The sequence below is a fragment of the Tachypleus tridentatus genome, chromosome 7, assembly GCF_004210375.1.
Source record: "Tachypleus tridentatus isolate NWPU-2018 chromosome 7, ASM421037v1, whole genome shotgun sequence".
NCBI lineage: Eukaryota > Metazoa > Arthropoda > Merostomata > Xiphosura > Limulidae > Tachypleus > Tachypleus tridentatus.
The window spans coordinates 27,474,732-27,501,764 of NC_134831.1; the positions used below are offsets into that span (position 1 = coordinate 27,474,732).

Below are 27,033 nucleotides of genomic sequence, written 5' to 3' on the forward strand. Positions count from 1 at the left end.
ACACAATGGGCTACATATATGCTCTGCCTATCACTGTCATCGAAGCTCGGTAACTACCGATGTAAGTCCGCAGACTGTGCCACAAGGAAGCAGATTAAAGGTACTTAGGATAAACAAATGTAGTTTCACATTATAATTTGAAGTCGCTCTAGAAAGAGAAAATCTAATTTATATTTATTCCATTTTTTTTTGGTTACGAGAATGATCAAATTGACTAGCCTTGTATAAAGTTAAGGTAAAGAAAAGAGTGGAAAAATATAAAGTTTTTACTGAAAAAAGTGTGAAATATAGGTAGGAGGTTTGAGAGATTACGAATGACATATGAGATTTCTGAGATGAAAAAAGCATTTTTAATTTTGACATGAAATCACTTTGTACTCGAAGTGGCAATGTATAAAAGGACAAATCTTTGATAAAAATATATCATTAACAACTGATTTTTATATACAATAGAATACTTATAATGTTTAGTAAAAGTCTGTTAAATTTTGTAAAGAGATACATAGAGAATTAAATGTTGTAGTATTGAAACTATATACAGGTAAAAATGGTCATGTGATCGGTCTCCGGAATCGAGCCCGTATTGAGAGCCTTAATTAATTAATCCTTTCGCTACGGATAGGTCAAACTGCCAATGTAAATCAGTATTGTTGGCATTAAAGATAATATACAGATCATATTTTAATAAGACAAAAGTTTCAATTTAATTATTTTAAAAACACACACACATATATATATATGTATATTGAATTTCACTTTCTGTATATCGTATATCCGAATTATATATTTTAATACTTTCTACTACCTTTCAAGAAATTGTAACTTTCCATGGAATTTTGCACGTACATTTTATATATATCTTCGAACTAAACTATTAATTTCTAGCGAGAATCTGCCAACGATAAAGAAACGAAAGCTTGGCAGGATCGTGATGAGAAAAGTCGGCATATTACAATGACGACCATCGAAAGTCAACACCTGGAATGTTCGAAGGTAGATCATCTTCATTCGCCCCATAAGAGGTGTTTTTGTTGAGCTAAAGATTAATCAAATTAACTACAGTAGAGTAGTAGTTTGGACGTTTTAAGTAAGATTTTAAAATTCAGAAGGGGTGTGGTAGACGTGGTTTGAGGTGAAGGAGGCAAAAATTCCAGCAAGGCAGATATACGAGAAGAAGTATGACATTAACAAAGTTTCAACAAACGGAACTTTCCGGGGACTGGCGGGGATCTGTAGCTCCTGATACTGTGGCTGTGATATATAGATCCAATACCTAAAATTTAATTCTGAAGGAAAACAGAAGAACTTACAAAAAACCTACTTTCACTGGGTGGGACCTGATAAAGCCCACCTAGTGTCCAGATGCAAGGAGTAGAGAAGAATGTTTGTTTGTTTTGAAATTCACACAAAGCTAAACGAGGGCTATCTGCGTTAGCCATCTCTAATTTAGCACTGTACGACTAGAGGGAAAACAGATACTCATAATCAACCACGCCAACTCTTGGGCTATTTTTTTTACCAACGAATAGTGGGATTGACCGCACATTATAAATACCACACGGCTGAATGGTCAAGCATATTTGGTGTGACGGGAATTCAAACGCTCGATCCTCAGATTACGAGTGGAGCGCCCCTAACCATCTGACCATGCCAGAGAGAGCGATGACAGCTGCTTGTTATCTGGCTAAGAAAATATACAAAAATTGTCATATATTATGCATGAAAAGTATATAACAGTTGTATTCATAGGTTAGTGTTATTATCGTAGGAAGCGTATACATATTTTCTCCAAGAAGGGTGACCACTAGAATGAGGAAACGTGAAGCGAGTGAACTTCTGTTTATTGATTTCTTTATATCATCTCAGGAATAACGCTCTGTTCAAGTACCACAACTTCCACTGAACATTCTGCTTTCAAAGCGTGTCATAAATTCTCTCTGGTGATTGCTATCGTGTTATTTGTGGATAGTAAAACGTGAATATTTCACTGAACTGACAGCTATGTCCATATCGATATCGGCCATTTGTTAGACTTGTTAGATGAGAACACAATTCATAGAAACAAACCATCTAATGTGAAAGCACTTGAAGCCGTAAAATTATGGATTATGTATTTAAGATGTTGAGTATGGGAATAATAGTTTTCAATCACTCCTCGGTTTTTTACTGAAAAAATCTCGGAAGACTTCAAATCAAAATTCCTGCCAGTAGATAAATAGAACTGACAGCTATATGGTCCAAAAGTCTAGAACAAATCTCACAGTGGTGGATCTACTTGCACCAGTATGAGAATAATTTAAAGCTATTTCTGTGTTAGTCAAAAAGGGCCCGGTATATCCAGGAGGGTTAAGGCGTTCGACTCGTAATCTGAGGGTCACGAGATCAAATCCCCATCGCAACAAACATGCTCGCCCTTTCATCCTTGAGGGCGTTATAATTTTACGGTCAATCCAACTATTCGTTGGTAAAAGAGTAGCCCAAGAGTTGGCGATGGGTGGTGATGACTAGCTGCCTTTCCTCTAGCCTTACACTGCTAAATTAGGGACGGCTAGTGCTTATAGCTCTTGAGAAGCTTTGCGCGAACTTCAAGACAAAGAAACAAACATTAGTCAGAAAACTAGATTAACAATATAAGTTTTTAAGCAGTCTGTGTTAAATGTATGGAAATATTTTACATTTTAAGCTAACTAAGTGAATACAAAAGTTTATGGCTACATGATTATAAATAACTACCATTTTCTGTTATAACCCGTAACCGTTCCAGAAAGAAAAAAAATACTGAATTTAGTTCATATATTTTGTAACTGTTACAATGTCGGCAAAAATGACTGAACCTATAAACATATAGTTAATAAAACACACATAAAATACTTTGTTTTTAACACAATTTTTAACAGAAAATATTAAAAAAGTGAGTTTGAGTATGCTTGACTAATTATTCGTATCGAAACCCCCTCTCATTTAACGGAAAATTCTGTAAATATTTTATTTGTTCAAAGTCTATGTTGAACTGTTTTATTTCGGATATTTGTTCGGACCAAAATTCAAACTAAACTGATGCAGAACCTCAATTTTTATCATTGTTGGCCAAATTTTATGTGATATTTTGTGAAGTGAAATATACATATAGTACAAAAATTGTTATTTCCGTGCAAAACTACTTTCATTCAAAAAATATGTATTTCCTAAAGTTGTTGCATGCACTTGTGCGTAGATGTAATTTTTTATTATAAATACTAAGACACAGACGGACGTTGTTTAGATTATATTATTATACACAAATCAAGTTGCCTTAATACATAAGAACTATGTTACTACAAAAATTTATCAGCATTTTCAGTTTTAAAATAACTAGCACAACCCTAATAAATTAAAGCTTTTAGCAGAATAGTAAATGAAAAATTTAAACAAGTATATTATGAAAACGTGTATTTTCAACATTGATTATTGATCAAACCAGCAAATTTCTCTGAAGCACTAATGTACATTTTAAAATCACAAATGTATTATCATTCTTGTGTGTGCGTGTGTGTGCTCTTTACAAGCTGAACCCCACCTATCAAAACGTCTGTATCCGCGCTTGACTGTGATGAAAATTTGAAATCGAATAGTCTTGTATTTTGTAAAAAAGCTTTTCAAGTTCGTGTTATTAATAATTATTGGCATTTCCTGAAATACTATTAATCTGATGATAGCTGGGTAGCTCTAAAGCATGAATGGTAACTTTATTTGCTCTTCGTATTTTAAACTATTGTGACAAGTACCCATTGGAAGCCTTCAGGATGTAATCCTGGATGTCAATGAAAGATAGCTGCATGTGGGAAATATTCCGATAGGAATTCTTAGAAGAGGAATGAATGGAGATACGAAAAATATTTAAAGTGGAATTCAACAAGTTCTATCCAGAAATTTCTATTTCAGCTAGAAGATGAAGCATAAAGTTAAGAAAAGTAGCGAACTTAATCATTACAGGGTTTTGATTTGCAGAAATATTTGTTTATTTAGAGTGAATAACATTTAAAATACGAGATGTACACAATATTTTTGTTTTTATTGGAAGGTTACAAAACGAATCTCTTCTGCCTTTTTTACATCGTGAATAGATGTACATCTATTATATATTTCATTATATATAAAATTTATACATTTTTGAGCTGACACAAGCTCAAATAAAACATCAATAAACCTTGATGTTTCTCTTACAGAGCAAAGGTTTCCTCCTTGCACACCTCCCATGCAAGTTAAACTTGTGCAGTCTCTTTCTGATTGTAGAGGCATGCACTTTCACATCAACAGTAGCCTGAGCCTGCTGTAGGTCCCGTGATGACATGTTAGGGTGTTTGGAGACCTCTTTTAGCATCTTGCAGTCTGCTCTCGGGGTGAACTTGCTTGGACGACCAGACCTGGGCATGTTGGCCTGAAGTTTGCCAGAGAGAATGTAGACAAAGACCAGGACTTCTGGAATAATGTTCTTTGAACAGATGAGTCCAAAATTGAATTATTTGGACACCAGAACAGAGGACATGTTTAGCGTAAACCTAATACAGCATTCCAGGAAAAGAACCTCATACCAGCTGTGAAGCATGGAGGTGGAAGTGCCCAGATCTTAATCTCATTGAGATGCTGTGGGGTGAATTGAAACGGGATGTACATACAAGAAACCCCTCAAACATCTCACAGCTAAAAGAATTTTGAATTGAGGAGTGGGGCAAACTTTTTTCAGACCGATGTCAGAAGCTAGTAGATGGCTACAAGAAGCGTCTCACTGCAGTTATTTCAGCCAAAAGGGGTAACACTAGCTATTAGAGGGTAGGGTGTCCTAACTTTTTCCTCAGTTAAAATATGCATTTTTGTAGAATTACATTTACAGAATATCTTAAAAAGTATTTTCTTCAGTGTTAATTGTTTAGTTATATTCCTATAATCTCTCAGTATTGTTAAAATTGAGATTAAATATTTATATATCCAAAAATGTTACACAAATACACAGGCTTTCATAGGGTGTCCTAAGTTTTTCACATGACTGTATTTGTTATGAAACTGTAGCATCAGAACTGTTACTTTTACATGGGTGTGAGGTAATGTTCTGTTTGTTTTTTAAGTACGTTCAACAAAAAGTGTTTTAGTTTTTATAATTCATTTCGAGAACAATATTTAAGCTTTAAGGTTAAAAAAGTCGAAAATTAATTCCAACTCGTTGTGTTATACTCAATGAGAGAAAACGAAAGAGTAGAGACCCATGATTGTTGGCACTCCATTATGAACTGAAGCTTATTTTATGAAACACAGAAATTGAAAAGCAGTTCACACAGTGGTAGCAGACCGTGACAACAACAAAAATAATAACATTAACACACAGCTGTGAACAAAGTCTGAATGGGCGTGGTTCGTTTTAGAATTCCGCCATCTTAGTTCCACTGACATAATCACAGTTCACTCATAGAAAAAAAATCTACAGGTGTTTCACATATTTAAGGATTTATTTAGGAACCTTTTATGATGACGGTTATAAGATAGAGATCGAATCGTTGATAAAAGAAGAATAAACACTATAGAAAATTAATAAGGTGCTCAAAACATTACTTAAGTCTACACTAAAAAGAATTCATTTGCGTGAGTCCTCGTTTCTATTTATAACACATGCAGTACATTCCAGTTTCTCTTGTTTTTGTTATTTAAAAGTGAAGTATCAATTGAGGTCTTGAATATCGAAATATGAGAAAATAGTCTGATAATTGCAATTATCTAGCTTTTATATAATTTTAGCGCCATCTATTGGCTGCATGGTAACCGATACGTTAAAACTATTTACAAGCTTCAGTGGAGACATGTAAAAGTTTTACAATAAAATACCAAAAATGAAATAATTCATTAAAAGCACTTAATACCAAATAGCTAAAAAGATAAAAAATACAATCAGTTGCGTTTTGTTTATTGGTATGCGAAATGAAGAACTGATGAGATTTTTTAAGTGTCAGTGATTATGGTATCTTTAAGAGACAAAACGTAAATTTTTGTAAGGTAATGTGATAATTTGAAGAACTTTATCCATCCTTTTCAGTTAGTTATGACTAACTCGAAATCGATAAGTACCAATTACAATACTAAAAGAACTGAACGGAATTTTAGTTTATAGGCTTTACGTCACTGTATTATTTTCTTTGTATGAAGTTTCTACAGCGTCTGCAACAGATTGAAGCATTAAGAGCATCCTTCCGACTACTTCGAAATGCTCTCTATAATTACGGTCATGTTGACCGTAATAGATATCTGAATTTTAAGGCTCCCTATTTTATTAGAAATTTGCAGGACATGGGCGCTCATGAATTGCATGTTGCCATGATATATATGGAGCGTTATCAACAGGTCTCAGGTCGTCTATTACTTGTACCTTTTTTTCTCTTTATGGACAACTAGCGTAAATAGTCCTCGTGTAGCTTTGCGCGAAATTCAAAATAAACAATTAAAGGATCAGGCTGTGGGTCGTAGTGTCCAGAATTTTACACACGATTTTTACTTTAACCTGTTGGTGCGTCATGAAACTGGCATTCAACCACATTCATAGCAAAATGACAAAAATTCATAAGTATAATAAAATTGTTTTTATTCTTCAGAAAAACACTACACAATGTTATACTGAAACATGCTGCATGTTCCCTTAAAAATAAAACAACTTATTATGTATATAAATCATTGTCTGTCAGTTTATTATTATACTACTCTAATGCGCTTTTATAAACTAGTATTTAACTCACATTACCTGATTCAAAGAGTCCGTGGGACAGTAGAAGCTGTTAGCTTGTTTCATTTACCCTGGACAGTAATTCAAAATTATTAATGGTTACACCTAAATAATGGAATTCTTTGAACTTGATGTTTAACCAACGTGCTCGTTATATGTCATTCAATGTGAAATCTCCAACTACATTTAGTTTTACTCTTTAAGTCCAAGTAGTGACAGTTAATTTCAATAACCTAGTTAAGCCGTTATTATGTGCATCCACATTTTTTCTACTTGATTTTCTTGCGAAGCGCAATTTTCATTTTAGATTGCTTCAAATTTAACTTAAATCTTGCAAAAACGGGCACTTCGATATTCTGGATAAAAAGCAGTGTCTTTAGTCTCATTCTGTATTCAGGCACTTAATAAAGCGGGCAGTTATCTTTGTATGCGTGTATGTTATACCAATAAATCCCAAACATCTAAGAAGAATGAACAATACCTGTCTGCCATGTTTATTGGGTCGGTTCCGAACCATATGCTGTAATAAACGTTTTCGTAGGTTCAAAATGCAATCTTTTCACACTGTGAAAATTTCGTTGTAAACACTGAAGATACATAAACTGATAAATTCCACATTATGTTCTAGCAGAAATCATCAAGTCGGCTTATTTGTTTGTTTGTTTGTTTTTGAATTTCGCGCAAAGCTACGAGGGCTATCTGCGCTATCCATCCCTAATTTAGCAGTGTTAGAGTTGAAAGAAAGCAGCTAGTTATCATCACCCACTGCCAACTCTTGGACTACTCTTTTACCAACGAATAGTGGGATTGACAGTCACATTATAACGCTCTCACGGCTGAAAAATCGAGCATGTTTGATGGAACGAAAATTCGAACGCGTGATCCTTAGATTACGAGTCGAGTGCCTTAATCACCTGGCCATGTCGGGCCTGATTCTATAAATACTAAAAAAATTGTCTAGCCTAGAAAAATTACAAAACACAATGGAGTTTATTGAAACGTTTATGGATGAAATTACTTACACCTTTACCTTGCAAAAGAAAGTTTCTAGCATTATCATGATTTTCTTTACTTCTTGGAATATGTGAAGAAAGGTATTTTGCAGCCACTTTAGGCCATTCTCGGTTTTTAAAAATTCTCCCAATTGCGATATCATTGTGTAGCTAGTTGGCTTCCAACTTCTAGTCAATTGCGCTACTGCATAGCTGTCTAGGTCTATTTTGCTCTCGCTATTTGTGAGCTCATAAATGTGCAGTAATGATTTGACAATGGCAATCATGATATGATTAACGAACATAAGGACAAACTTAATGAAAAACCAGAAACGGATGATGGTTGATTTCTAGTTCAAAATCTTTTATGTTAAATAAACAATCGTTAGGTATGTTTTAGACCAGGTCAAAAACGAAAAAATGAAAATAAACAAATCTGTTCCGGATATATTTTCTTTATCCTAACACATTTAATCAGTGATCTTGAACTTCCAAACTAAAGGTTTCATACTTTATAGTGGCTGGAGAACGAAGGAGTTCTATTTTCACTAGACCTTATCAATGACGTAGTTTCTCTAATTCTTAAGTAAAAGTACACCAGTTGATTGTTCCAACAAATAATCCACGCGTGAGTCTTATGTGAATTAACATTCTTCTTCACAATGACATTCTGCTTGTGTGCTTATAAAGCCAACGTTCCAAATCTTCTTGACTATAGGAGTAGGTGTTCTACCTATCGTAATTAACCATCCTAGCTTATGCTTTATGGGTGTAATCCAAACATCACTGTTTCGTCACTTCTTTTTGTTAATATAACATGGTACCCTTGGTCAGGATACTGAGTTTGACGTATAGTAGTAGATCATACATAGATGTAATAGGATCATATACTATATCATCTCATTTTAAATTTGACTTTGTGAAGGAGATGCCATCTGGCTGGGTCAAGATGGTGCTTGAGACATTTAACACAGCTGTCCAGGCAATTTTTTCAAGTTTAGTGAATTTACGGCGTTCATTTCATGTATCTAGAAGTTGGTGTTAGATATAAGAGCTGGTGTTAATCTAGGTTGCATTGTCTTCATGTTCAGCTACCCAAAAGGAACATGGTTAGGTTATCAGTATGCCAGGAACGAGGTACTGAAGGGTTTGGTTACATTACTTGTTTTAGAGCAAAGCCACATTAAGCTGTCTGCTTTGTCCACAGCGGCAAATCTAAACCTGGACTTTAGCTTTGCAAGTCACGAAGCTAACCGATGTCTCACCAGGCGACTAAAGAGGTGACGTGATTATAGGCTCAAATCTACTTCTTTATAGTTTGCTCTCTGTAATTCGCAATAAGAATGATCCCACAAATGAGGACTAAGGACAGTTGTTAATTGAGTGAAGGTAGATCTGACTAACAAGTAGGGAAATAGCATGTAGAAAAAGTATGTAATTTCAAATAACGAAATCACAAGATATAATATTCTATCGTGTAAGTAAATACACTGAACAGACAAAGGATTTGTGGTTTTATTTGAATCACCATAGAAAGGGCCAGTGGATTAGCGGTGACTTTACTGACTCACAACGCTAATATCAGGGTTTAATTTATTAGCAGCGGCAGAACACAGGTAGTGCATTGAACGGCTTTGCACAAGAAACAAAAGAGAAGCGCCCCCAATGTCTCAGCATTATGTCTGCGGACTTACAACGCTAAAATCCGGGTTTCGTTACCCGTGGTGGGCAGAGCACAGATAGCCCATTGTGTAGCTTTGTGCTTAATTCAAAACAACAACAAACGAGAAGTATTTGTTTTCACAAAAACATGATATGTATATTATATTTATACTTTGTTTGTTGGTTTGTTTTGTTATGCATAAAGCTACATGAAGGGATATTTGTACTCTGCCTACCACGGGTATCGAAACCCGGTTTATAGCAGTATAGGTCTGCAAACATACCATTGTGCTACTGGGGGTGTTTAAAGCTTATTGATGCTCCTTTGAACTGTTAATTTAACTTTTTTGGCTTCAAATTTAACTCAATTACTTGAGCTTTAGCTTTAAATTTGACATTATATAGCTTGAATATGTGAATGTTTCCAGCTGTCTTAACGATAAGTCTGATAGGATATAACGCTAAAAGCTGGTTTCGAGACCCGCGATTGACTGGTCACAGATAACTTGATGAGCACACTTGTGTTTGAGAACAAACTAAACCAATATGAAAACATTTAATTTAAGATAATAGAATCAGATCTATACTCGCTTAGATACTACAGACGACAGAAACAAACGCTTTAAAAATATTTTATGAGATTTCTCTAAAGAGGCAATAAATAATAAAAATACTCACTTTTATAAAAAATATCATTGATTGTTTGGATACAACAAACACCCGTAATAAACACATACAATAGTACTATTTTGCAGTACTACCTTTACAAATTTGTAGCTGAGTGATTCATCAACATCGTAACATAAAACAATAGCTGAGTAGAGCTCTGTATTTCCAAAAGATGATCCAATGATCACAGAAAGGTAAGTTATAGGATGTCAAATCAGACTAACACAGTTAACCACAGAAACAATTTAACATACCGATAACCCACGAGTTGACAATCATCTTGGGCACAAATGAAAGTACAGCCAAGAGATTTCAAATGAAAAACAAAGACTAAAATTATTAAATTAAGATAATTAGTGTTAGAAGGTTAACCACTACCAATAATTAAGTTTTAGTATTTGTACCTTAAGACACATTTGTTTAAATGTACTTCAGAAATGTGATATAGAGGTTAAATCACTTACTGTGCTATAAACTTAAGGTCTCAAAACAGAATGTTTTGGACCGTTAGACTTAAAATAAACAGAACTGAGCATACTATTTACACATAATTATGCGTTCGATGATAAAATTTCAGCAAAATAACACGAAATGTTGGTACATATGAGCACCATAGGAAAGAATTCAAACATCTTCCAAAGTTTTGTTTTTGTTTTGAATTTCGCGCAAAGCTACTTGAGGGCTATCTGCACTAGCCGTCCCTAATTTAGCAGTGTAAGACTAGAGGGAAGGCAGCTAGTCATCACCACCCACCGCCAACTCTTGGGCTTCTCTTTTACTAACAAATAGAGGGATTGACCGTAACATTATAACGCCCCCACGGTTGAAAGGACGAACATGTTTGGTTCGACCGGGATTCGAACCCGCGATCAACGGATTACGAGTCGAACGCCTTAACACGTTTGGCTATGCCGGGCCGGCATCTTCCAATGTATTCTGATGCACAAAAAAGGTAATACGCATCACACGCAACCATTCGTTTACGATATTTAAAATATAACTAATATTTACTGAACGTGCAGTAAATACCTTCGAATATATTTGGTTTAGTTTGTTTGGTAATCACTCCTTATTACTTGTCATTATACGAACCTTTGAGAAGCTGAAAATAAAGCATAGGTAATTATTTCCATGATCTGAGATGTTGCTAATATTTTCTAAGGTAAGCTGTTTAAGTAATGGAGAAGGTTTTCAAGGCGTTTCTAGGAAGTACAAATGGTACAAGTTGTAAAATTTCAGAAGTCATTATCTCAAAAAAACTTACGTTCAATTTCTTGTAGTGCATTTTGAAGGTATTAAAAATACTTTGCATAGAGAAAAAACGTCATTTGATGTCTCTCTCCGTACAATTCAATAAGAATAATAAGGAATCAGACTCAATATCAAAATAACCGAACATTTACTTTTGGAGCTTATTTGAAATAAACTCACTTGGAAGAGTCGAAAGCTCAATTACGTAAGATTTCAGATCTTGATAAGAATTGATAATGAAATATTTTATTCAGCTTATTTGGTTAGAAGGACTCGGTGGTTTGATTGAAGCAGTGACGAATAATTTACCTACTTTTGTAATTTATTTGAAAGGTGAACAGAATTACCCCAGGAGCTACTGATTAAAAACAATTTACCAGTAAAGCATAATAAATATTAAAACCAAGCTAAGATTATTATATACATATAATTAATAACATTTATTGAATATGTAGTATTTTAAGTTTCACGTTGAGTTACGCACAACACGATTTTGTTTGATTTACTAAAATCGGTAGCAAATAGTTTGTTTTGAATTTCACGCAAAGTTACTCGAGGGCTATCTGCACTATATGTCCCTAATTTAACAGAGTGTAGGTAGCTAGTCATCACCACACACCGCCAACTCTTGGGCTACTCTTTTACAAACGAATAGTGGGATTGACCGTCACAATACAACGCTCTCACGGCTGAAAGGGCGAGAATGTTTGGTATGACGGATATTCGAACCGGCTACCCTCGAATTACGAGTCGTGTGTCTTAACCACCTGGTCATGCTGGGCCTAGGAAATAGTATTTTTGTGCATAAATTTAAGTCGTATGTCATTATTCTTAAAATAACATTTATTTTATTATGTTATCTAACAATATACTTAAATACACTCATATTTGAACACATACCAAAAATAAACGATAATTTGTCCATTCTATGAGGATTGAGGTTGAATTTTCTTTTATTACAGTAAACTAAATTCGGTAAGTAATCTCTTAGCTTACGAAGACGTTTAAATACAAGGCCTTATTCGTCGAACACATGAAACCGAAGGCTGACGCTGCTTCCATTTTCTCTTTACGATTAGAAATTTCCTGTTATTCACTGCAGTTTTTGTCATAACTTATAAGATTAGACATTTATATCGTGTATTTCTTGTAAACTGAATATTCTTAGTTTATATATTCTGAGTCACCAGTTTTCTGGTCATTTAAAGAAATTCCAGTTTCTAACTTTGTTCCATCTTGAAATAATATTAGTGTAACAAATTAGAATTATCATAAATATATGTATCTTTGAAGGTTGTATGAAATGTATTTAATGTTTTATTTCAGAAATTACTTTAACAACCAAGATAATCCTGTAATTGCTTTCATATATTTTGTTAAAATAATTGAAAAGTAGAAAATATCTGAGATAAATGTTTTGATAAAGTTTATGTTTTATCTTTCATGTCTATAATAACGCTGCTTAAGTAAGTACGTTGGCCTGCTTCATTGAAAGTTTGGGAATTTGAGACGTGATGTTAAAAAAAACAGCAATCAATCGTTAGTAACAATTTGTTTATAAACAATGAATATAAAATAACACATAGTTTCCTTTTTTGTATGGATAGCGGGACATTATTTTTTGTATAATATCTGTATCACATTACAACCAACAAATCTATACCAACAACAATGAGTGTGTGTTTGTGTGTTTTCTTATAGCAAAGCCACATTGGGCTATCTGCTGAGGCCACTGAGGGGAATCGAACTCCTGATTTTAGCGTTGTAAACCAACGACATTGAGAATGTAGCTAAGCAAGTAATACTAGTCATCATAGTCTACATTAAATATGATGCATATCCACCATCGTTTCATAGGATTTATAAGTCTTCGGTTTTCTCAATCCAACTGCTTACAACTGCTTTTAGAATTTCAGGTATTTTGGAAGTGTTGCCCAAACATTCCATCCGATTCAAACAGATGGAAGTTGAGGTTTTTAAGTCAGAAGTTGGATAATTGTGGGAGTGTTGCATTCGAAATTTTTAATTAGTTGTCATAAATTAACCAGCAATATAAGGCATAACATTAGCACAATACACAGAAACCTTCATTTTAGCTCATCGAGAACAAAATTCAATGATATATAGACAATGAGAACCACAATTCTTCTGTCCCTACTGCTAAGACACTTGATTCAAACATGATGTTTAACAACTAAAACCCCTAGACGTCTCTGTTTTCCAATTATGATGCACGCCACCAGTCGCAGATGATGTCTTTAAAGATGATAAAAGATGAATCGTATCATAGTCAATCGCTAGTAATAATATGTTCATAACCAGCGAATAAAAATTAACACGTGGTTTCTTTCTTTCTCAGTGCGAACATACAGCAAAGAGGAAGCTGTATCTCTACAACAACAAATATACTATAAGGAAAAATTTGATAAAAATTTCGCTTCCAGTCATGTGCCAGCACATGTAAGCAAGTAATTAATGAGAAATCAAATGATTACACGTAGTTTATATATTTATTAACACATTATTATATATATCTTTTGTTTCCTTTGAGTAAACTAATATTATTTTATTCGATATTTCAATTGATTCCCATAGAGTGAATTTGTTTCCTACCTTTGTCATATGGTTCGCCACCGCCAGGTGGTGAGGGTGCTCAACTTGTAATCTGAGGTTCGATGGTTCGAATCTCGTCACATCAAACTTGCTAGCCCTTACAACCGAAGTAGTGTTATATTGTGATGATCAATCCCACTATTCTTTGATAAAAGAATAACCCAAGAGTTGGCGGTGGGTAGTGATGTCTGTCTGACTTTCTTTCTAAATTAAAAACCGCTATCGCCGACAGCCCTTGTGTAGCTTTGCGCGAAATTCAACAAACAATCAAACATTAGTTGTATTACTTGTATATTACCGTGGGATGAAAACGCTACCATAAATAATCTAGAGTATAAAAAATATGGAAATACAACATTAATTTTCTGAAAACGTATTGAATTATAACCTTATCACTTGTTTGATTTGTTTAGAATTAAACAAAAAGCTACACAAAGGGTTATTTGTGTTCTGTACACCACGGGTATCGAACCCAGTTTTTAGCGGTATGAGTTTGCAGACATGCCGCTGTGCCACGTACTTAATCACTTATTGGTAAGTGGTACTCGAGAAAGATAAATATTTTAAAATACAATAACCTTCAGGTTGAATAAAATCCTAGTTAACGCAGCTTTTAGAGAATTAGCTTCAAACGTTTGACTATCAATGTTTATATATTTAACATATTTGTATTTTTATAGGCTTACTAAAATAATCGAGGAAATGGTTCACGTTTATATCAGAATTACATAGTTAAAGGTTATAGCAAACGAAAGTTACAACGTAATGAAATCACCGCTATGGAATAGTGGGTATATTCTTAGTTTTAAAATTAAGTTATTATATTAGTTATACACTTCCGTGTGAATTTTTATTCTTAGCTTGTTTCTTAGTTTCACGTGTGTGCATACGTATATATATGTTTATTTATTTAGTGTAACTAATTTACTATTTCGGAAATAAACTAAAAGTAAAATTACACCAAACTTAGAAACTCAAAAAGTAGAATTATAGAGGGATATAAAATAATCGCGGTAAAAACACCCAAACAGTTTTAGGAATACCCTTTTTTCCAGTTATTCATTAAGATACATGTAAAAAACTAGTATGCAAACAATAAAGAATCAGTTAATGATCAATTAAGAATTATATAAACTGGAGCTCCTGTGCTCAAGTTCACAAACGACTCAACATTTTAGAAAGTTTTTCACTTGATATTTCGGAATGACGAACCTTTGTGGAACTGATACAAACAACGACCAAAAATTAACGACTAAAAACAACAACACAAATACAAAGTATATAGGACCACGCAGATCACAAAGGAAATTATAGGTCCTGAGATATAATAAAAGACAAACGTATTTGCAGTTACAAATAAATCGTTTTCTTGTTCCAGTGGATAAAGTCACAAAGCCAAAACTTAACGTAAATATTACGCACACTTTTGACATTTGGACGTATTCTGACCAAAATTCGTTTTATTCTTGTTATTTTGTGCATAATCTCTAAAATTACGTAATAAGTAAATACGTGTAAATTCTGAAATTCATACAAACATATATTTCAAAGATAAATAGTTTCTTTGACGAATATTGCATCAGTCAAGTTATTGCGATTGTAAGAAAGGTTGGCAACAAGGATGAATGCATAATATGTCCACATATTTGTAAGAGCTGTGACATTTGAAGAATTTCCCATCTACTTACAATAATTAAGGAAGGGCCTATACGTTTTTAACTCGTAGGATTTACGCGCAATTCATTGTATACTTCACAAAAGAAACACCAATTGAGTAAAGATGAGAAAAGTCGCATTTATCCACTTAATAAAGAATAATGGATTTTATTTCAAGCATTCATTTTAACTACAATTGAATGTTTTAGATGTCTCATCTGTACATTAATTCAAATTTTAAATGTTAAAGTTCATTGAGAAAACACTAAGTATATAGATAAAAAAAATGATCAGGAAATGTAGTACCATTAACGAAGAATAGGCGAAACAGTCAGAATAATTATATATCTGAGGATTCAAAAGTATATTGTGTTGACTATAATCTTGAATTGATACGTGTTGCAATAAGACGTTAGTAATGCTTCTAGTTATTGTGTGCAAACATGAAAAGTGTGCTTATAACCTGCTGAATAATTTGTTAACCATATAAAGCACTTTCTTCTATGTAGATCAAACCAAGGATTTTGTTTAAGGAGTTATAGAGACCCAAAACCTTCCTGTAGCCATAGATATAAACATATTTAATACAAAGTAAATACACAATACTGTATAAACTAATTTGAAATAAAGTATAAAGCCATTATTACGGAACAACACCCAATATAAACAAGTTTCGACACTTACACATGTCTTCAGTCCAATTTTTGTTTGTGAGAGAAACATATATCCAAATATTTGTTGGACTGAGGAAGGTAGTTCAGTGTCAATGAAAATACTGTAAACAACTCAAAATCCACATAAGTTTACGTTGTGTTATGGGAACATCCTTTCTTCAACATTGTTCACTAACATTTCTTACGTATAGAATATGGCCTTTTACAACTATATTACTTTTACGGTTTTTCTTTTAACGTGTACATAATCTGAATACTTTAACAAAAAAGATTAAAAAAAAATATAATGTGAAAAAATATAGGTGAAGAAAGAAAACATTATGAAGTGTAAATGTTTTCCCTCTTTGTTCACAACAATATACCTGTCTTTTTATCTTAGTGCTGCACGCTATTAAAGGTTCCCCAGTGAGGGCCATTAGTAAGTTTAGGGACTCATAACACTAAATCTAGGGCTTGTACCTCCACTAGAGACAAAGAGCAGATAACATAATTTGTAGCTTTGTGCTAAAATAACAAAAATAAAAGCACAATGCAAATAAAATGTTACAAAACGTTTATTGTTAGTGATTATGTAAAGATGAAACTATAGGTGAAAATTCATGTACAGATAAAGTATTGGTATTATTAACCTCACTTCCACCTCATGTGCTAAGCTGTCATATAAGTTTAATTTGTTTTGTTGTGAATTTCACGCAAAGCTACATGAGAACTACCTGCGCTAGACATTTCTAATTTAGCAGTAAGAGACTAGAGGTAAGGCAATTAGCCATCATCACTACCCACCACCAATTCCTGGGCTACTTTTTCACCAACGAATAGTGAGATCAACCGTTACATTATAAGAGCAAGCAAACTTGTTCAGTGGAAAGTTGATTCGAACTCGCAACTCTCAGATTACGACCCGAGCGCCCTAACCCAACGGCCATGCCTGGCCTGGTCAAATACGATATACTTCCAGATACAAGAATGACTAGTCCTAATCTCTTAGTTCCCCAGAAGAGAATGAAGCTCGTTAGGAGCGTCTGTTATCACAAAGACTTTGTATATCTTTAAGCTGAATAACGATATAGACTGTCATTCTTAAAATGTACTTAAACCTGGTAATGCAGAGCGACATCGTGGCGCAAATTTTCGATTTACAGACAGTCAGCCCGATATGCTAGCTCTTTGTTTATTTGATGCAGAAAGTTAAGCGAGTGGTTAGATACGTTATGTCTGTCATAGATGTAGAACTCCGAATGTTAGTGTCAGAACCATAAAACTTGCGGCTGAGCCAGTGCGGAACACTAGGCTAACCTTTATTTAATTCGTACCTGGTCCTCATTACAGATACATGCTGGACATATGAAAACTAAAAACCTTGAAGCATTAGATTATATAACTTCTAAAGGTTCGGAAATATAAAATATATATTAATTAAACTAATTAATCAGTTCACATGCAACATTTTTATACAGCTATTGGTTTCTTAAAATAATACAAAGCGTATATTTAAATAAAAGTTATTCCTCAATTAAGTTTAAAATATTACTTTAACTAATATGATTATAATATAAATACAAGTGTATTACTTATATATATATAAGTTAACTAAGTTATTCACCAAGTAAATATATTAGCATACATCCAAAAATGCAAGTTTTTTCACTCATAATTTTGTACTGTAGATGGAGAAATCTAGATTATATATAACTTTTACGCTTTCATTCCTTCAAATTTTCTCTTGTTGCTGTTGTCATAAAACGAAAAATGAGTTGTCTGCTTTATTCAAAACTGTATGATCTTATTGACATTTGAAACAAAGAAAGCAAATTTTAGAACTAAAAACGTTACAGCTATTTAACTTCTCACTTAAAGTGAAACAGTCTTAGTGTGTTAATTAAAGCCTTATATATTTATAGATATTGTGTAACAAAATGGCGCATAGTGACTGAAACAGCAATCGCGAAACATCGTTACTTTTATTCTTGAACTGCATAACACTTTCAATAAGTTTCATACAGTTAAGTGGAATTGATTATTGTAAAAATGAGATGGCTTGTGAAAATGAGTTCATTTTCACAGTAATACTGCTGATAATCATAATACGTAACTGGCTTATTAGGTTTTCAGATGATTCTGCATTAGCACGGGTTGATACAAGAATGTCAACTTTGAAAGTACTATTTTCAACTCTTTCAATCTCGGGTAATCGGATTCTGGATCATAGCGTTGTAAATCCTCAAACTTACCGCTGACCTCGTGGGAAAATTGTCATTATTCTAATATAATTTTTTCTGAAGAAGTTCTTATGACTGTATTTTAAAAACTTACTCAACTCTGATTCATTCGAGAAAGGAAACCACGATAAAGATTTTGTCGTATAATTCGGCATTCCATTTCAAATAGTGAAGAATACTGCATTGTACGTATTGTGGTAAAATGTGCCTAACTCGAAGGTAGAACCTGAGACTCTATCAGGCCCCCTACTTGTGTTTCACTCCATGGCTCCATCCCAGAGGTCAGTGCCATTTGGACCTCCCACGACGTCTTTGATGAACGGATAGGTGTAAGCTTTATGTGTTAAAAGTCGCATCAAGATAATAAGTAAATTAGAGGAAATTTAGCTTGCTTTGATTTGTTTTCTTGAAATGCGAGCAAAGCTTTTTAAGGGATATCTGGGCCAGCCGTCCCTAATTTTAAAATGATAGAAGAGAAGGAAGACAGTTACTCAACATTCTCAACAGCTAACTCATGAGTTAATCTTTATCAATGAGCACATTAAATGTTTTATAATGCTTCACGGATGAAAGGATGATCACCTTCGGCTACGGGTATCGATCTCGTTGCCCGCAGGTTATGCCTAACTTGTAAAGTTAGTCAAAATTTCGTTATATGATAATTAACAATTGGGTATGCTACATAATGAGCTACTGTACTCTGTCCACCACGATACTGAAACCAGATTTTTAACGTTGAAAGTCCGTGGACATACCGCTGTGCCACTGCGATATGGCTAAGAATTTAGAATTATTGAAAATTCCATTGAAAAGTATATTGATAATTTTAACATAAAGGCAAAATAAAATACTTGAAATTTCCAGAAAGCCTGGCATTTTATTTTCCCTTTAAAAACGGAGTATACGAATGTTGTTCAGGTTAGAGAGCCTTTAACGATTACTTTAAAAATTTAAAAGGTAAAAATTCATTTTAATATTATTTCCATTTTATCATATCATGCACATCTATTTGTCTTAGGATATCATTGACGATGTTCCGGTCCCCTGCTAGTACAGCGGTATGTCTACAAATTTACAACGCTAAAACCAAGAATTCGATTCCCCTCGGTAGGCTCAGGAGATAGCTCGATGTGGTTTTGCTGTAAGAAAACACATAAACAAACATAGGATGCTCTGAAGTACAAAATACTTCTGTGTCTCCATTAAATATACCACAAGTAATTTTATATCCACATTTTTGGTAAAAGTACTCGTTCTTGATATTTTCTCTTTTTGTTAAGCACATAATGTTTTCAACTACATAAACATTAAATTATTGATGCCTTTCATTTCCCTAGCATGGTGTTTCATGGCTATCAGTTACAATAATTTTTGGAAAAATAATGAAGTGAAACCTATATTAGGTGCTTATCTAAAGATTGACACACAAGAAAACAGGTTCACTATCTGTAAAACTTCTCAAATATTGGAGGTATAGAATTTTCAAGACTATTAACGACAATTATATTGAATCTAAACTGTAAAAATATACCCAGAAATGGTGACAAGTAACCTTCAACACTAGTAAAAACAACAATATCAAAGTCAACCGGAAGTCCTTCAAAAAAGTGAAGACATGTAATTTCAATGGCCTGGCATGGCCAAGCGCGTAAGGCGTGCGACTCGTAATCCGAGGGTCGCGGGTAAGCGCCCGCGTCGCGCTAAACATGCTCGCCCTCCCAGCCGTGGGAGCGTATAATGTGACGGTCAATCCCACTATTCGTTGGTACAAGAGTAGCCCAAGAGTTGGCGGTGAGTGGTGATGACTAGCTGCCTTCCCTCTAGTCTTACACTGCTAAATTAGGTACGGCTAGCACAGATAGCCCTCGAGTAGCTTTGTGCGAAATTCCAAAAAAACAAACAATGTAATTTCAAACAATGATAATAACAAGTGATTAGATTTTATTTCCAATACTGGTAATAACAACTATATTGAAATCAACTATAAAAACATAACAGGAAGCAGAGGTGTGTTACGTAGAACACTAGTAATAACAACTATAATGAAGTAGCCATCTTTTAGAGTCCCTAATTCTCAACTACTCACCAGATGGAAGGCAGCCAATCAGAAATACCTTATCATCCATCATAAGTGATTGTCTCTTACATTTACAGCGAACTCACAGTTTAAAGTGCTGGGAATATTTTGTAGTATCTTAAGGATTCGAACACAGGTCGCCAGACATAGAGAATTTTACCATAGGAATAATCCAAGCCCATTTGTAGCTTAAACAGCTATAAGTGGTCTAAACGTATAAAATTAAAACCTTTATAATTACTATTTACCTTTAAGAATCATTTATATAAGTCAAATGGGAAAGATAATCCCCTAAACTAGGAAACTCATTTGGATTGGGCTCAAAACTTGGCACATTTTAACATAAACACACTCTCATGTGAAACTAGAATACTTTTGAAGAAGTGAAAAATTAAGAGCTGACAGAATTCGAAGCAGTGGTTTAGATATCAAGACACATGTTATTAGCTAAGTAAACATTTACCACATAAATCTCAGCTTTTACTTCATGGGTTATTAAAGACAAACGAATTAACTCTTAGTCTGCGAGTGAAGGAAACATGTTGACTCCCAGTTAGGGATACATGTTTGATGACATGATTCCAAAACAAGGCTTTCTGATTTGAAATCTTTGTGATAACTAGAATTTGTATTACTCTTTAATGTGGCTGGATTTATATTAGTCTCCTGGCTGTGAGGGGAAAAAATACATCGCTACATCCAAATTCCTGTACAAATCACGGCAGTATTTGCACATGCTGCACAATACTAAATCTGGTTTCTCATCTCAAAAACGGGTTTTCTCCGCGGATTTCGCGAGTTCTTTCAACAGAGATAATCAATAAAACGTCAGCGCAGCTTAATTAGTGCCGTAAGTGACTAATTGCGGCACTTGCCTTAACATAAACATTTCTATTGTTTCATGAACAAGAACACAATCTCGGCCAACTCCTAAACTTCGCATCTTCCAGATTGAACATTACTGAGATTTAACTTGTTTTGACGGAAAAAGGTTTTTGTGTTTTGTTAACAGATAAAGTCCTTTATAGGAATTCACTTTTGGTTCTAGATTGAATACCAAGAATAGTAACACCCCGTCCCCTGCAGTTCCTTATGTATTCCGTGATTCGGTATGTTATATTCTGTAATTATTACACGGAAAATATAGAAATGTTTATAATTAGTAGATCACACTTATTCCTACTTTAATAATATAACGTAACACTTCATTCTTTCTATAAAGAAAATACCCTGAAGCTTACTGTTGTATTATTTTCTTCTTGAAAGATGATAAAATTTAATGCCACTTTAACCATAAATTCACAAATAATGGCGTGAGAGGCATGACTTAAAAACTGAATTGTGTTAACATGTTATTATAAAGTATATCAGACTAACTTCTATTAGATAAGTTAAATCAGTAAAAGGCTAGATTTAATACCTTATTATCAAGTCAGCCCACAATCTCTGAGCTATCAAGACACTCTCTTATTTGTGGAGACAAGAATTTTTAGACCTACTTCCTTTTTCTTCTTAAACGACAAACATAATTCTGATTAGAAATTGTGATGAAATGTAAATAGACTATATATATATAACTAAGTATTATCATTTCATGGGTGAAATACTGTTTTGGTAACTGGCTACAGCAATAAAATACATTTCATCCTGCATTAGTAAGCTGATGGGCACCGCATGGCCAGGTGGTTAAGGCGTTCGACTCACAATCTAAAGATCGCGGGTTCGAATACCCGGCCCACCAAATATGCTCGCCCTTTCAGCCGTGAAGGGGTATAGTGTAACGGTCAACCTTATTATTCATTGGTAAAAGAGTAGCCCAAGAGTTGGCGATGGGTGATGAAGACAAACTTCTGTGACTTTGTGAGTGCATAATACATTCTTCGTCTGTGCGCTCCCTGTATTTTCTTTGTATATTTTTATTTATTTTTTTATTACATTTCAAACTTATTTCAAACGAATTCTACTGCTTTCTAGTTTTCAGATTTACACATCTGTGCACTTATAATATTTCTCCAGAATACTACTATAGATACACGATTATATACAATTTCAAAATTTAGGCGGAAATGTATGTGTTAAAAATACGTTTCTTCCAACGTATTTTCTATTTCTTGGATATTATTATTATTGTCAGCTGAAGAAATTTATGTATAGTATGAGGAACGTTAATAAAATCACAAATAGTTTAGTTACTCGAGCTAGGTGATTTCGATGTTTCAAACTAATTTTTGTTTTATGATGTTTTAGAGTTAAAAATGTAGTTCTGATTTCCATATTTTTCTTTCGAAAAATTGTACTGAACTTAAAATAATGTTCAGATAATCATCAGAAACGACCTAAATGTACCACAATTGTACTATATGTTATCATAATGTTATAAAAAATATAAAAGCTGTTCGCTTCCAATATCAAAAACAGAAATATTGTTATTAAACGAAGAGTGCTGAACAAGCAACAAAAATGCGACTTTAGCTATGATTTAAGCTTATTCGTAAGTTAGAAAACAAGCTAAATATTATGTCGTATTGTTACGTAACAATAATGTGACGACTAGTTATTTCTCTGTTCTTTTAACATTAGTTTAGTACTTTAGTGGGAATATAAGAGAGTGTTAAAACAGTGTAATATATTCAAATCTAACGTTAGGCTAAAATTTGTCAATTGGTTTGTTAGATATTTGAATTTAGCGTTAATTATTTATTTCAAGGTTAAAATGGTTAAGAGTAGTATAGGTATTAAGTGAACACAGTGTGTAAGGATGACACGTGTGAGGAGTGAGTTTTATTTAAGAACTTGGAAGTAGCATGCACATTTAAGAAAACTAGTAGTGAAGGTGTACAGTTTGTTTGTAGAACTAGCAAGTTGGAGAGGCAGTTGGAGGCTGTGCTAAATAAGATAGACTAATGGATAAAGTGAAAGTTAAGCTATGGAAAAAAGCAGCAGCATGTAAAGATGAGCTGAAGATTTTGCTTGCGAAGGATACAGTGGCTAATTATGAACTTAAGAAAGTTAGAAAAAGTATTAAGAGAGCTGTTAGAAGTGTATCTAATTATGACGAGCAGGTTGTATTAAGAAACATTTTTCAGCCTATAGCTTGTGCAGATGAGTAATCAAGGGAGGAAAATATAATAAGAGGGATAAATAAGAATGAAAAACATAAAAGCGTTATTATTTAAAGAGTTAAAAGTAATTATTTAGACAGGAAAATCTGTAGGGTAAACGCCTCAGGAGGAAAAACTAGATTATGTTATCCAAGGACGGAGATGAGGGTTATAACCGAGAGTGCAAGTGATAAAGTATGCAGGCAATGATGCAGTTTTTGCGCTCCACATAGGGGCTAATTATTTATGAAAGGGTTTCTTAGAGACATACGTGGCATTGATAAAGAAATTCGGATAAAAGGGTTAAAATAAGTTAATTTTGTCAGGGATTATGCCAAAACTTGATTGCGAGGATGAAATTACAAATAGGTCACTAATGTTGAATGTTAGGTTTAGGTTAAGGACAGCATGTTGATTGGTTGGACTTATGGCATTAGTTCAATTGGAAAAGTGAGATTTTGTCATGGATGACTGACAATTAAATAAGTCAGGGGATGGTTCATTTGTAAGGGTTCTTAACTCAACTTTGATTTAGGACTAGATATTGATGGGGAAAAACAACGAAGAAATAACAATATGTATAGAAAAATATAGAGTAGGAACAAAATACAAAAGTAGTTTCAGTGGTAAGCTAAAGTGTTATTATTATAATATTAGAAGTAAAGAAATAAAATATATTACTTTGGAACATTGGTCGGAACAGAGAATTTTGATGTAATGGAAATAACTGAAATATATTTAACTGTAGTAATTCTAATTATAGGAATTTCTTTGAAATACAGAATTGTAGTTTGTTTAATAGAGATGATGTATTAAAAAGAAGGAAGGAGTGGCTTTATATGTAATGTTTGAGTTAGATCCTGTTGAATATGAGGAGGCCTGGCATGGCCAAGCGCGTAAGGCGTGCGACTCATAATCCGCGGGTTCGCGCCCTCGTCGCGCTAAACATGCTCGCCCTCCCAGCCGTGGGGGCGTATAATGTGCGGTTAATCCCACTCTTCGTTGGTAAAAGAGTAGCCCAAGAGTTGGCGGTGGGTGGTGATGACTAGCTGCCTACCCTCTAGTCTCACACTGCTAAATTAGGGACAGCTAGCACAGATAGCCCTCGAATAGCTTTGTGCGAAATTCCAAAACAAACAAACAATGAATATGAGGATATCAAAGGTTGCAGTGATGAGGTAAAATATGTTTTGATTTACTTTACTGTTTGTAAAGGGAGAAAGCTTTGAGATGGAAACTATTACAGCCCACCAGAGAAGCTGACAAAATTAATAAGAAAATTTACGGTAGGATAAAGTTTCAGTTGCTAATAACTTGTCACTTTTAAAAACTTGTCTCCCTCATCATTTGACTCTAACATTTTCCAATGTTTATGCTGGAAATTCAAATATCGCATAATTATGAGGGAGACAAGTTTTTAAAAGTGTTCAGAGTTATTTTCTTCATCAATTGGTTAAGTAACTGATTAGGAATAACGCTATTAAAGATTTATTGTTTATTATTATTAAATGGTTAATAAGGTAGACACTGGGACCATATGGGTGCAAACGATTATTGTTCAAATAAGATTGATATTTTGCTAAATATCGATAAAAGGGAAGTTAAATGAATCAGTCAATGTCACACATAGGTCCTTTGTTATGACCTATTCTATTTTTGATTTATATCAATGTGTAGATCAGATAACGATAAATAAGTTATTTGCATCTACTAACGATATTAAACTTTTGGGATTTCTGGGTGTGATGAAGTTGCTGCTGCTCTGCAAAATGATTTTGGTTATTTGACGGGTTGTGCAAATAAATTTAAACTCGTGTAGGAAACATCCCTAGTACTCATTTCATTTTTTATCTTGGAATTTAATAAATAGATAAAAATAAGAAGTGATATAGTGTTATTGTAGAGAACAATATGAGAGTTTAAATACCCCTAATAATAAAAAAAAAAAAAAAAACTGGTATATTTTATTCTAAAACTCCTCTTTCCTTTAATTTTTTTTTCTTTGTGAGGTGTAATATCATGTACAGAAGACTGTAATTACAATTAATAATAATAATTTTCTATAATTTGCCATATATCAGTTTGTTTTTTTGAATTTCACGCAAAGCTACTCAAGGGATATGTGCGTTAGTCGTCCCTAATTTAGCACTGTAAGACTAGAGGGAAGGCAGTTAGTTATAACCACCAACTATTGGGCTACCCTTTTACTAACGAATAGTGGGAATAACCGTCACTTTATTACACCTCCATGGCTGAAAGGGCCAGATTGCTCTAACTACTTAGCCATGCCCGGCCTGCAGCATCAGACAGATACAAACATGTGTATTTAGTATTCAGCGTTGACAGCAAAAAAGAGCTGAATCAACATGCATAATATGAACAAGTTCTGAAATAAAGACTTGCATTGTAAAAGGAAAACAATATTTGATAATTCAGGTTATTGTGCACCTTTTGATCGCATAATAACCGCGTTTAACATTACCACTCTTAGTAAACATGTGAAGAGTTATGCATTTAAAAATCAAAGTGAGTATTCGTACAAGCGAGTAGTTACAATTTTATGTAAGCACAAGAGATCATACCTTTAAATAATTGAACAACTATACATCCCACAGAAGGATCATATTGCAGAGTAAATTTAAATCATTGTTATTCTGATATTGATGTCAGATATAAAAGACTCTTCAGCGTGAGAGTCATAATTTATTTCATTTAGTGATCTAAAGTTTAACGATTATTTTTCACAAGTATTAAAAGTAATCATTTTAAAAGCGATAGTAATGAGTTGTATGTTGTGTGTGTAGTCAATTGTTGTAATTTGACGTCACATTACTCAATTTTCTGTACTTTTCTCGTTACCTTTAATGAGTATTGTTACATTAATGCATCTTGTAGTTTCTAGAAAGTTCCAAGTTTCAGTTTGGCAATGTACATATGTATATAGGTGATCAAGTGAGCACAAGTTAAGGTAGACTGTGTGGTTGTTAGTTTCACATTGATGGACAATATTTAACATAAGTTTCACAGTGGTATTGCAATAACATAGATAAAAGAACATAATATGTCTTGTCAAAGGGTGTTTTGAAGTCATTGAACCTGCCTGTGTGGACCTGGATGAAATGGAACCAATTATTTAAACTTATGAACACAACTATGGTAATCCACAGAGTAAAGTAAATGAATCAACCGTAGATTATGCAGTAAGAAACAGTTGGAAAAATATTATTCTTGTTATTTAGGTTCTAAAGTAACTGAACTAATTGTTGCGGACTTTTGATAAAAAAGTTAATTATTTAGAGTTTTAGACATCACTATGACGTCCTATAGTGTAATGAATTTTTGTTCATATTATTTTAAAACAAGTATATTGTGTGCTG

At 33.7% G+C, this 27,033-nt stretch overlaps 1 protein-coding gene and 1 long non-coding RNA gene across 2 annotated transcripts in view; one reads left to right on the forward strand and one right to left on the reverse strand.

Annotated features, from left to right (window-relative positions):
* LOC143255349 (protein spaetzle 5-like) overlaps window positions 1-27,033 on the forward strand; it is a 201,022-nt gene that overhangs the window by 87,103 nt on the left and 86,886 nt on the right. The gene's annotated exons all lie outside the window — the stretch shown is intronic.
* The window catches only part of LOC143255350 (uncharacterized), a 46,185-nt gene that overhangs the window by 3,724 nt on the left and 15,428 nt on the right, over window positions 1-27,033 (reverse strand). The gene's annotated exons all lie outside the window — the stretch shown is intronic.